Below are 12,225 nucleotides of genomic sequence, written 5' to 3' on the forward strand. Positions count from 1 at the left end.
AATGGGCTGCTTCTATTATGCTGCCCAGGCTTTCTTATCTCTAGCTCTTTGCCCTGATACCTTTGTCTTTCTACTTGGAGTACCTATTCTTTCCATCTTTAATACCCCACCTTCATTAAATGACCCTTTCTAATTACTTCCTGCATGCTTCAACCAGATGTAATCTCTTCTCTCTGATTATCACATAACACTATTTTGTGCTTCTGTGGTTTTCACCTTACTCGTCTCTGTTGTACTGACAAATGGACTGTGAGCTCCATATTTTTTATCTTCACCCTTATGCATTGCATAATTAAAACCTTGTACACAGTACAGGTTCAGCAAATACACACTGAATAAATTAATAAGTAGGTGAATAGTTTTGTTGTTTACATTCACTAACAACCCATTCTGATTCATGTTTACGTGGACAGAAAAAGAATGAGTTGATTATTAACTAAATTTAATGTATGTCATCTGTATACCTAAATTCTTTGGGTTAATATTAAAAAAGTATTCTTCCAAGTTAGCATGAATTTCACCTATCTTTTAGAGTGTTCAGATTGGTTCACTCATGTTGACATTAGTCAGTTTTGAAATTCAAACATAAAGGTATACACATATAGATTTGACATTTGAGATTAACTTACTTTTTTCCAGTTAGATTATGGAAGAGATAAACAATGACTCAGAGGAAAATGGAGAGGCTATAGAGGTGAAATACTGTAATAATGTGGCTAAACTTGCTTGAGAGAAGATGAGACATAAGCCTGCTTTGTTAGTCCTTTCATAGAGAAATGACTCATCACTGTTAGAGAATATGATGAGGTTACATTATTCTTTCATCACAAACTGTTGAGTTAATGGTGGCATATATAGAGTATGGCTCTGGTTCATAAGACAATTGGTCATTGTGCTTCTCTCTTTTTATTTTTTAAAGCAAATTAGTGCTTTAAAAGAGCATAGAAATCTGGTTCTTTTCATGAAAACTGATGATTAAAAACAAACTACGAAAATAATTTTAAATACACCTGGGTTTACAAATGGACAGAGGTTGTTGAAAGTCATTTTTAAGTTCCTTCAAAGCTACAAAGTCTATGTGTTTCTCAAATTATCTTTTGCAAATCTTAGTAGGAATTAAACTTGTGCAAATCCAACCCCTGGCTCTTTTTAGCCTCGTGAGAGCAGAGTATGCATCGTGCTTTCGTTTTGGATGAGAAATATACAAACTGTGTGTTGACTGGTGGAAAGCAGAGCAATGGATCTCAGCAAATTGTATCATGCCCAGCTCTGACTTGAGATGCAGAATCAATTCATTTTCAGTGTCATGACAGGATCTGAGATAGAAGTGAGTCTCTCGTTGCCATCATGAGAAGATACGTATGTCCACAGTTTTGGGGAGAGGGAGCATGGAAGCTGGGTGCTTCACTGCCAACACAGCCTCTGATCACCTGATATGTTACAAAATCAATTTTATCTTCTGCTGCATTTCATGTGACAATTCAAAAAGCAGCATTTGTTTTTCTACTCTTTACATTCTCAACTTCCATGGAGGCATAATTGCCATGAGTTAAAGCTAGGAGGAGAGTGATCACTGCACACTGATTTGGATATAAAATCTATGGCCATTTGAAAGGGAAACCTTCAAGAGCCCACGTAATAAATCCCCGAGGAACTTAAGAGAGATGAACTGTACCTAATTGCATCTGACATGGCTAAAACACAGGGACCTCTCTAAAGAGTGTGAGGGCAGGTCCCCAAATCCTCTGCTCAGCACTATTCAAGGTTCAGAAGAATTCATGCATTTAGCTCATCTACAGCTATGTGGCAAAACACCCTTCAGCTGCAGTCAGCCTCCCTCTAATGACCAATGAGGAGAGGCCAAAAATTAAAGTTGTATAATCAGAGATTTTAAAGACAAACTGAAAAGAACTGGTGGAACCGTCTAACTTATGCCTTGGAATGGCATGCATTATTTTGTATATGATTTTGGGCCTCAGAACACAAACACAGCTCCCTCCACAAAGGGGATGAGTTTGCTGGGCCAGAGCGGCCTCTTGTTGCTGGGAGCTACTGCCGCCCAGCGTGGGCAGCTGCAATCACAGTGCCCCATCCCTGCCTGAGTGGTCCTGGAGGGCTGGAGAGCTGCGTGACTCCTCAAGACCTTTGTCACTAGCCTGTGTAATGCCTGTGCATGAGTCCTTGAAAGCAAATCCCCCAATTAGGGCCTACGTGGCCTACCCTGAGGAGGGAAGAGGTGCAATACATATTGCTTTTAACAATTCTTCATCAGGAATGAGAGGATGTTGCAATGGAAAGGAAAATATTAATTCCTGCTAGGCCCTTGTCAGTGGGATCTTCTCCCATTCTTTTCCTGCTGGAATTACAGATCCATAGGTTTTGCAGCCAGTCAGCCTGGGTTCTTTCATGCATTCCCTTCTTCTTGTGGGCTTGACCATACTAGATATCAAATACTTTGACTCAAAGTTCTACCACCTCTGTTGACTTAAAGGTCAAACCTAGAACAAGCCTTGGTCTCTAGGTCTAAGAGGCAAAATAAAAGCTGGTGAACCTTCTTACTGACAAGGCACTTGACCTCCCTGTGCCTCAGACTTCGAATCTATAAAACGAGACTCACTGTTCTTATCTCTGAGGTTTATTGCTTGGAATTGAATGGGGTAATTCATAAATTCCCTAGCCTGGCACCCCACACACGGCCTCTTCAAGAAGTTTCGGGGTAGCTCTCTTGTCAGTCAGCTGAGAAAACCAAGCAGTGAGAAGAGGGTCATATATTGACTTGGTTTTCATGCTGACAGGCTTTGGCATCTCCTCAAGCTTGTCCATACTCTACAGTGGCATTAAGAGAGCAGTGTCCTGCACTTGTGTTTGAGCACTGTGGAACATTCTTCAGGAGTTCTGGCTGAGATGCATGTGCCCCACCTTTTCCCAGAACCAGGGCCCTCTAAGTCTAAGTCAATAAAGGGACCAGGGGAAGTTCCTGGAAATTCTGATCCAATTCAAGTCCCTGCTACCTAGGTTTGCCTCTTGCCTGGCCTGTCTCCTCCTAATTTCCCAGGAGTAGACTTCTATTTGTATAGTTTATATGGGCCAACATTTGCATATGTTCACGCATTTTATCCTCACAGCAATTCTAAAAGACAATTAACTCTTGTTATGTCTGTTTATAAAAGAGGAAATTGAGGCACAGAAATGTCAAGTCACATGACCAAATCCCTACAGGAACCATCTTTAATAAGTGTCAAAGTAAGGAGTCAAGCTCAGGCAGTCATGCCCTTATCCCACAAATTTTGAGATTCTGCCATAGCCAGGGTTATGCCTTGCTTCTCACTTGTGATGGACTTTCCAGAGCTTGGCCCAGTCACTGAAACATGGCAAACATTGTCAATATTTGATGAGTAAAGACATGAATGAATGATGCTTTTGCAAATATCCCATTCCCTGTGCACTCACTGAATTTTTCTTCCCCTTTTTATCATCGCAGTGTTTGAAAATTTTACTTCCTTATTTTACTAGATATATCTTTGTCTTTATATGTGTCATCTCTCAACCAGATGTAAAAGGTACTTCCCTGAAGGGAAGAAGCATGTTTTATACCTGTTATGTAACCTCCATAAGAATAGCTGAATACTCAGTTTGTGACACACAAAAACCCTAAAATAACTATCTAAATAGATTGGGAAGTTGGGTTGTTGAGATACAGAAGATTTACTCTTCTTCCCAACTCATCCCTTCTCTTTGCTCCTTCCAATAAAATGCTATTTGGTTGAATAGTTTAAAGATGGAAAACCATTTAAGGTTAAAACAGATGAATAAGAACATTCTAAAGAAGCAGAAAGGCGTTCAGACCGTTAAGTTGAATAGATCAGAGTACGGCATTGATTCTGGCTGTAAGATTTCAGGTCACCAAAGGAAATATGTTGGATTGCATTATCTCCATTTTTTTAAAAATGAAGTTTAGATCCCTCCCTGAAGATAAAATTACTCTTGGAACTATATTCAAGAAGGACTTAAGTATGTAGACTTTATGTAACAGATGTAAGAAACAATTCCACCAACCCTGATATTATGGAGACACCAACATGCCCTCTTACATAAGCCATAAAAGTGGTGAGAATGGCCACATTTTTGTTTGGAATTAATTCACCTTCATGGGGTGTTTGGAATTAATTCACCTTCATGAAACAGAGGCCACATCATATTCTTGGTCATGAGTAATGATGGTAATACTGTTTCTCTTTCCTTTGAATCACTTACCTATCCATTGACCTAACATGTTTTAAATACCACAAAGGAGTAAGATTCTCTGTCATGTCTTTGGGTAGAGAAATATGCAACAACCCATTTCCTAAAAAGTCTGTAATTACATTTGGGAAATGCTGGTAATTAATAGCCTGAATGGGTGATTCTAAGTTAGATTCATGAAAAATCAAGAGACATATCTAACCTTTCTTAAGCTCCAGGGCACATGCATAATTTGAACATTATGTCTACAATGTGGGTGTGTTTTCTTCCTTTTCAATGAAGACAGTGATTAGGATGATAATAGAAATAATACTTGGGTTTATAGAGCCTTTAGCTGAAGTCTCACTGAATTTTTGTCTCACAGAAGCCTACATGGTTTCTGGCTCTGTGGTAAGCATGTCGGACTAATGTCAGCTTTTGAAGTGAATTTTTCATGCCTTTTTCCCTCTGGGCTTCCCTTTTCTCTAATAAAACTACTTTAATCCCATTCACATTCCAGCTCTGAATACTAGCACTTAAAATGAACTGTCTATATCTGACTCACTTAAAAAAAAAAGTAGTTTAAATAAAAACAAAGAGTTGTTTACTTTCCTTTCCTACCTGACTGCATCTGTCACATGCATATAGTGTCCCCTGACATGAAGCTCTGATATTGATCTGGAGCCTTATTGATCTCCAACTTAATATAGGGACAATGTCTACCAATAACTTAGGCACTTCCAGAGAGGCTCACTCTGTCTTCTTTTGTTCACTTACAAAATGAAAAGAATGTCTTTACTAGAGTAACTATTAAAGGGTTCCAGTACACCCTACCACAAGCTCAACTTTGGAATCTGATAAAATATTTTTTAAGCAAGCTTCTGGTTTTGTTATATTAATTTGGGATTGGATTCCCTCCAGTGGTTCAAACAAAATGAAAGTATGATCTTTAAGTATGTAATATATTCTGTCACTTCTCTGGTTAGTTTGGATAAGAATTAACTCCTTTCAGGATCATCCCAAAATAACAGTGTAACCCCATAGTAAAGCACACTCTCTTCTTTCCTGTGACATCCCACGGAGTAGGAATAATTAGGCAACCACCACTGCTTAACCCTGTGTGGTTTCACACAGAAAAATCATGACAATTTCTCTTCTTGTTGACTCTTTCTCATTTTTCTGGTTATTCATAGCTTTTAACAACAAACCACCCTAAAAGTTATTGGCTTAAAACAATTGCAATTATTTATTTGGTTCACAAATCTGCAGTTTGGGCAGGGCTCAGCAGAAAAGGCTTGACTGTGCTCCAGGTGGTGTGAGCTGTGGTGGCTCAAGTGGGCTGAAGTATCTATTTTCAAGATATCTTACCAACATGGCTGGTGCTGGGTGTTTCCTGGGAACTCTACTGGGTCTGTTGTATGGGGTCATTGATTCTTTGGATCCAAGATACCACAGCTAGAAACTGCCACTCTTCTTCAGTCTGGTACAGCATCACTTCTGCGATATTTTGTTGGACAAAGAAGTCACAAATTCTGCCCAAATTTAAGAGGAAGGGACATAGGACCTGTAAAGCAAAATAAAATGTTAATCCCCCAACCAACTAAATGGATCCCCCTCACAACCAAGAGCATTCCAAAGTTAACCTGAAACATGAGTTCAGCCCATGATGGGAATGGATAGTCAGACATGCCTCATTATACCATCCTCCCTTTGGAATTGAGGCACAACTGACCAGCATTAATATTGAAACAGAAACATTAAAACAATCTGTTCTCTCTGAAGCCTGGAGGCTTCAGCTGTGTAATAAAAACCTTGGTCTCCACAACCCTTTACCTTAACCCAGACACTCCCTTCTATTCATTCCAGGTATTTAGCAAGAGTCCATCTAATTGCCAGTCAGAAAATCTTTGAATCCACCTATGACCTGAAAGCGCTGACCCCCTACTGACCCAACTTCCATTTGTCCTGCCTTTCCAGGACATGGAACATACATCTTAATGTCAAAGGCATGTCCTTAATCTTGGCAAAGCAAACTTCTAAACTGATTGAGAGCTGTCTCAGATACTTTTTGGTTTACAAACCCTACCTGTCATTGAGAGGAGTGTCAAAAAATTGGGCCATGTTTATACTACATGCTCTTTAATTAATATCTGTCTGATACTACTAATATCTGATACTATAGTTACCTAAGCCAGAAACTCAGTCATCACCTTTGACCCTTTCTTCTCTCTTATCTTTCTCTTCTTGACCCACCCTAGAAATACATGTAATCTTTATTGCATATAATTAATAATTCTATGACTTAATCAGATATTATTGTATCATATACATAAATATCAATTACAAAGTCTTCTAATTGACCCTAGAATCTTCTGCTTCTCTTGAGTGCCATCACCTCTACTCTGGTACACACATCATCCCTCCTCTACCTACTAGCCAGTCTCTCTGCCTCCAGCCTTACCCCTTTTTACTCTAGTCATGATGATTTTATTTTTAGTTAGAAAGAATATCTGTCCTCTGATTATAATTTCTCAAACATCCTCCATTGCTGTAAGAGTAAAGTGCAAATTTGTTTGCCTGGCTTCCAAGGCCCTGCAGGATGGGGTCCCAGCCTCCTTCACTAGCCGCACCTTGTTATCTCTTATTGAACTTTTGGCCCTTAGCCTTCAGCTTTACCAAAATCTTGATGTACTCCAAATCTCTTCCTTTGAAATGCTCTTTCTTGTTCCTCTTCCTTCTTACCATCCTCCATTCCCTTTGCTGGGATAATTCAGTCTCATTCTTTAGATTTCAAGTTAGTTTTCAATTGCTCACTTCCTCTGGGAAGAATTTTATGACACTTCATTCATTTATTCATTCACAGAGTATTCATTGAGTATCTACAATGTGCCAGGCGCTGTTCCAGGCCCTGGAGATACTACAGTGAGCAAAATAAATAAAAGAGCCTTTTGTCATGGGATTTATCCTTCTCATGGAAAAGTCAGGCAATAAACAAGAAAATAGGTAAATTACATAGTATGTTAGATAGTGATAACAGCTGAGCACAAATAAATGTGAAGCAGGTTGGGCAATATAAAATGTTGGAGGGTGGGGATGTTGCAGTTTTGGCAAAATCCAGGTAAGGCCCCACTGGGTAGGTGTCATAAAGTCAAGGCTTGATTGAAGTGAGGGGTCTAGCTATGAGGCTGTCTGGGAGAATACTATTCCAGATAGAGGAAACAGCAAGTGCAAAGGCCCTGAGATAGGTGTGGGCCGCTGTGTTTAAGGCGTGGAAGGGCCAGAGTGGCTGGAGTGAACTAAGAGGAAAGCAGAAGAAGAGAAGATGAGGTCAGATAGGTGATGGAGCCCTGCTCGCAGAAAGTCCTGTCGGTTGCTGTAAGGACTTTGGCTTTGGTCATAAATAAGGTGGGAAGGAAGCATTGGGAAAGTTTGAGAAGAGGAGTGACCTGCTCTGGTTTATCATTTAAGGGATCCCCTTCACATCCCAAATCCTCCCACATTAGCCCCTTCTCCCATCATTTAGCTTTTTACCTGTGCTATAACTTGGTTCTGTCCCTTACTAGTATCTCATTTCTGGGAGGAGAGGACTCTGTCCAACTTGTTAGTGTTTTATTCCCTCCATCCAGCCCAATGTCCAGGAAGCATAGGGTATCAATAAGTATACATCTGATTGCATTGAAATAATGAGTAAATGAAAGCCAGCTCCCGTGCTAATCTTTAACTTTTTAATTACTACAACTTCTTTACATTGGTTGTAGTAAACCCAAAATACAAATGAGAAAATGAAGTAAGAGCAGAAAGTGACAGAGAGAGAAAATGGGAAGAGAAGAAATACAATTCTTGGAGCCATCATGGCAGCCTTCTTTAAGCTAAGAAACCCAGGTTCTCATTCCGACATTGGAGTCTCTAGTGGGGAATTTTAGGGCTATCTGTGGGACCACAAGATGATCATACACTTCTCTGAAAATAAATATTCATAGTGAATGCTTTTTTGATTTTTGGCAGAGGACGGGAGGCACTTCCATTTTGGCCCATTATGAGGATAACAAGACAAAATAGCCATATCATAGTATATTTATTACAAAAATTCATGTCCTACCTGACTGTATGTATGCATACATGTGTGCATGTGTGTCTACAAAGGCTTCATGCTAGTCCACATGTATTTATCAGTGTGGACTCTATGCTGAACTAATGCTAGGGATGGAGATGTCCTGCCCTCAATGGACTCAACAGGGGCTACACAAATCAAGAGCAGTATAGTGAGTAATATGGTGAGGAAATAAATACCTCTTCTAAGAAGCAAATAGACTTGAATATATTAGATAGAAAAATATACTAATGCCTGCACTGAATATGTGATTAGCTTTTTTTTTTTTTTTTTTTTTTTGACTGTCTCACCCTGTAACCCAGGCTCAAGTGCAGTGGCATGATGTCGGCTCAGTGCAACCTCTGCCTCTAACAGTCAAGTGATCCTCCTGCCTCAGCCTCCTGGGTAGCTGGGAGTACAGGCACACCCAGCTAATTCTTATATTTTATTTTTTGTAGAGACGGGGTTTCACCATGTTGCCCAGGCTGGTCTCAAACTCCTGTGTTCAAGCAATCCATCCACCTCAGCCTCCCAGAGTGCTGGGATTACAGATGTGAGCCACCGTGGCTGGCCATGATGAGCATTTCTTGAATAATAGCAGAAAAAATTGCTTCCTTACCAAAATGGTATTTTTCATTTTTGGTTTAATGGGTAAGACTGGAGAAGGAGACACTTGGCCACTATTTGGAGTATCACAATTTGACTTGTCTCGTGATGTCACAAAATATTCAAACTGGAAGAAAAGCATTAAAAAAAAAAAAAACTTGTGTTCAGCTCTTTTGTTTAAACTATAAAGAAAAATGTGGCCGAAAGAGACTGGGTGTTGCCAAAAATTGCACATAGGAAGAACAGAGAGGGAAAACCAGGCCTCTGAGCCTGGGACCAGTCACATGATGACATTTTGTTACCTAAGTCAAAAAGAGAATGACAGTCTTCTCCACAGGAGTACTTTGGGATTAGTTAGTGGGTGGTCTCATTACCCATAAGCCCCTGCCTTTATTGGTTGGTTTTTTCTCAATCCATCTAGACACGCTGTTATCAGTCCTGGAGCCTGAGTACACTGTGATGGCTTCATGTTGTCAGCTGCGTTTTCTCATGCCCTACACTGCAGACTGAAAAAGGATGCTCCACAGCCAGCCTTAACACCATGCACCAAGCCTGCCACAGACATCCTCTCTTCTGCTCCAAGCTGCTGAGGGACAGGAAATGGAGGTTCTGAGTTTTGAGGCTTGCAGGGTTTGTCTGCACTGCATTCAGCTTGCCAGTCCCCAGGAGAGCTGGCATGCTGCTTCAGATCCAGAAAGAAAAGGAGAGTGCCAATCAGATATATACGCTTCTGTAAATCTCCAGTTAGTTCCAGAGCTGTCATTTGCCTGTAGAAATTTTACCATGTTTACATGACTGACCCAGACAGCAAGAGCTAGTGATGCCCCTGTGTTGTAACTACATGGCCAGAGGGACATGCAACCCAATTAAATAAAATTAATTTTAAGCACACATCCTGATTTGGAGAAGTATTTGGACAATAACATAGTGTCAGTGTGAGTCACTTATCCTAAACAGTTTTATTGTTGTGACCCTGATTTGGACATCGCTATGGTTGCTGTGCATGATAAACTTGAACCATGTTTTGCGCTTAAGTTTTAAAGAACTGTAATTTAAAACATGTATAACAAAACAATCTATGAATAAATGAGATCTTTCCAAATTAGATAGCTCCTTTGGTAGCATGATGAGTAATTCTTTCCAGTATCATAACATTGAGGGTCTCTGAGAGTCTCCTTATTAAATAATAATCCTTCTTCATAGAGGGTTTTGCATGAATTTTGGGAGAAAAGCTATTTACCTACTTAATCTTAAACAAAAGGCATCACTTCCCTGCTTTCTGTGTGATCACTGCTGCATGTGTTTGCATGTGTAAACTGTGGTGGCTTTACATCATCTTATACTATGGATTTTTTCCATATACAGCAGTATGATAGAAACAATTTCTGCAGAATTTCATGAATTATAACTAAGGCTAAAAGCATGGATACTGTTTTCATCTCATGCTGTTACGTTCCTTGCCTTGTTTTGTTTATGTAATAAACATTTATTCAGTGTATACTACTGGCCAAAGGTTGTTGTAGGTACTGAGGGTATATCGGTAAACAAAACAGGAGAAGATCTCTGCCCTCATGAAACTTATATTTTAGCAGGGAGGTAGGGGCAGGTGATGCATGCAATAAGCAATTATCATAAATATTTACATAATTAAAATTACATAGAATGCTTGAAACTAACTACAGCTGTAAATGGAGAAAAAAAGGAGAGCAAACTAAAGGGGAAGTGGTTAAATCCAGGATTCAATAAGAAATAGAGGGGTCAGGAAAGCCCTTATTGAGAAGAAGAGATTATAGCAATGACTTAAAAGAGATAAAGGAATGAAACAAGCAGATATGCTGGGGAAAGATCCTATCCGGCATAGGAATCAGCTAAAGTGAGAACCGTAAGAAGGTAATCTTCAGCCAAGGAAGTCCCAGGAGATAATTATGTATAAATCAGATGAGCAGAGGGAAGATAAATGCAGCTAGAAAAGGTAGCTGTTTAGGGTCAGAGAAAGGGCTGTGGGCAGATTATGTAGGGCCTTGGAGGCAGCTGTAAGACATCTGGGTTTAATTCGAAGTGAATTGGGAAGCCAGTGCAGTTGTTTGAGAAAAGGAATGGTGTGATTCAATTTAAGTTTCTAAAAGATTAAGCTAGTGAATCTTTTAGCCAGAGTAATCTGTATGGGGAGAATGACATGGCATAGCAAGGAAAGAAACAGTAGCCTACTGCAATAATCTGGGAGACAGCTGGTTGCCTCAGTCAAGATGGCAGCTTGCAGTAGAAGTGATAAAAGGAGTACAGACTTTGTATATATTTTGAAGATAGAACCAACAGGGAGAAGTTAAGAATGACTCCAAGGGTTTCTGTCTGAGCAACTGGAAGGATGTAATCGCTTCCAGCTGTTATGGAAATGGAAGCAGGTTTTGTTGGGGAGAATGAAGAATTTAAGTTTGAACGTGTCAAGTGGAAGATATATAAGTCAGGAGAGAGATCTGGGCAAGAGATACAACTTGAGAGTTGTTGGTAAGTAGGAGGTATTTAAAGTCATGAGGATAGATGCAAACTCCAAAGGAGTGAGTATAGATAGAAAAGAGGATGGAGGTCTGAGCCTTGGTCCATTCCCCCAGTAAGAGGTAAGGGATATGGACAGGAACCAGAGAAAGAGGCTAAGAAGATATGACCAGTGATGGAGGAAGAAAACCAAGAGAAGATGCTATCTTGGTGAAGAAAGTACTTTGACGAGGGGGAGATCTTCATGGTGTCGAGGTCTGTTGAAAGGGGCTGGGTGCAGTGGCTCATGCCTGTAATTCCAGCAATTTGGAAGAACAAGATAGGAGAATCTCTTGAGGCCAGTAGTTTGTGACCAGCCTGGGCAACATAGTGAGACCCCCATCTCTATTTAAAAAATAGCCAGGCATGGTGGCACATTCCTGTCGTCCCAATTACTCAGGAGGCTGAGATAGGAGGATTACGTGAGCCCAGAAGTTTGAGGTTGCCGTGAGCTAGGGCCACTGCACTCCAGGCTACAAAATAAGGCCCTGTCCAAAAACAGAAAAAAAAATAATAAAAAAAAAAAAAGAAAGAAGGAAAGAAATTCTGTTGAAAGGTAAAAAGCTGAGGACTGAGAATGACAACCAGATTTAGCAACATGGAGGTCATGGGTGGATTGCTGGCAGCAATTTGAGTGTCATGATGGAAATCAAATCCTGACTGGACAAATAGGGATCTTCTTTCTCTTTTTCCTTCCTTCCTTCCTTCCTTCCTTCCTTCCTTCCTTCCTTCCTTCCTTCCTTCCTTCCTTCCTTCTTTCCTTCCTTCCTCCCTTC

The 12,225-nt window shown here is 40.1% G+C and overlaps 1 protein-coding gene and 1 long non-coding RNA gene across 10 annotated transcripts in view; one reads left to right on the plus strand and one right to left on the minus strand.

The window, feature by feature from the left end:
- MACROD2 (mono-ADP ribosylhydrolase 2) overlaps window positions 1-12,225 on the plus strand; it is a 2,047,165-nt gene that overhangs the window by 876,445 nt on the left and 1,158,495 nt on the right. The gene's annotated exons all lie outside the window — the stretch shown is intronic.
- The window catches only part of LOC104003528 (uncharacterized), a 45,300-nt gene continuing 38,515 nt past the window's right edge, over window positions 5,441-12,225 (minus strand). The window contains exon 2 of the long non-coding RNA XR_001712367.2: window positions 5,441-5,785. This is a non-coding gene — a long non-coding RNA (uncharacterized LOC104003528). The remainder of the gene's footprint in view (window positions 5,786-12,225) is intronic.

This window comes from Pan troglodytes, chromosome 21 (genome assembly GCF_028858775.2).
Source record: "Pan troglodytes isolate AG18354 chromosome 21, NHGRI_mPanTro3-v2.0_pri, whole genome shotgun sequence".
Taxonomy (NCBI): Eukaryota; Metazoa; Chordata; class Mammalia; order Primates; family Hominidae; genus Pan; species Pan troglodytes.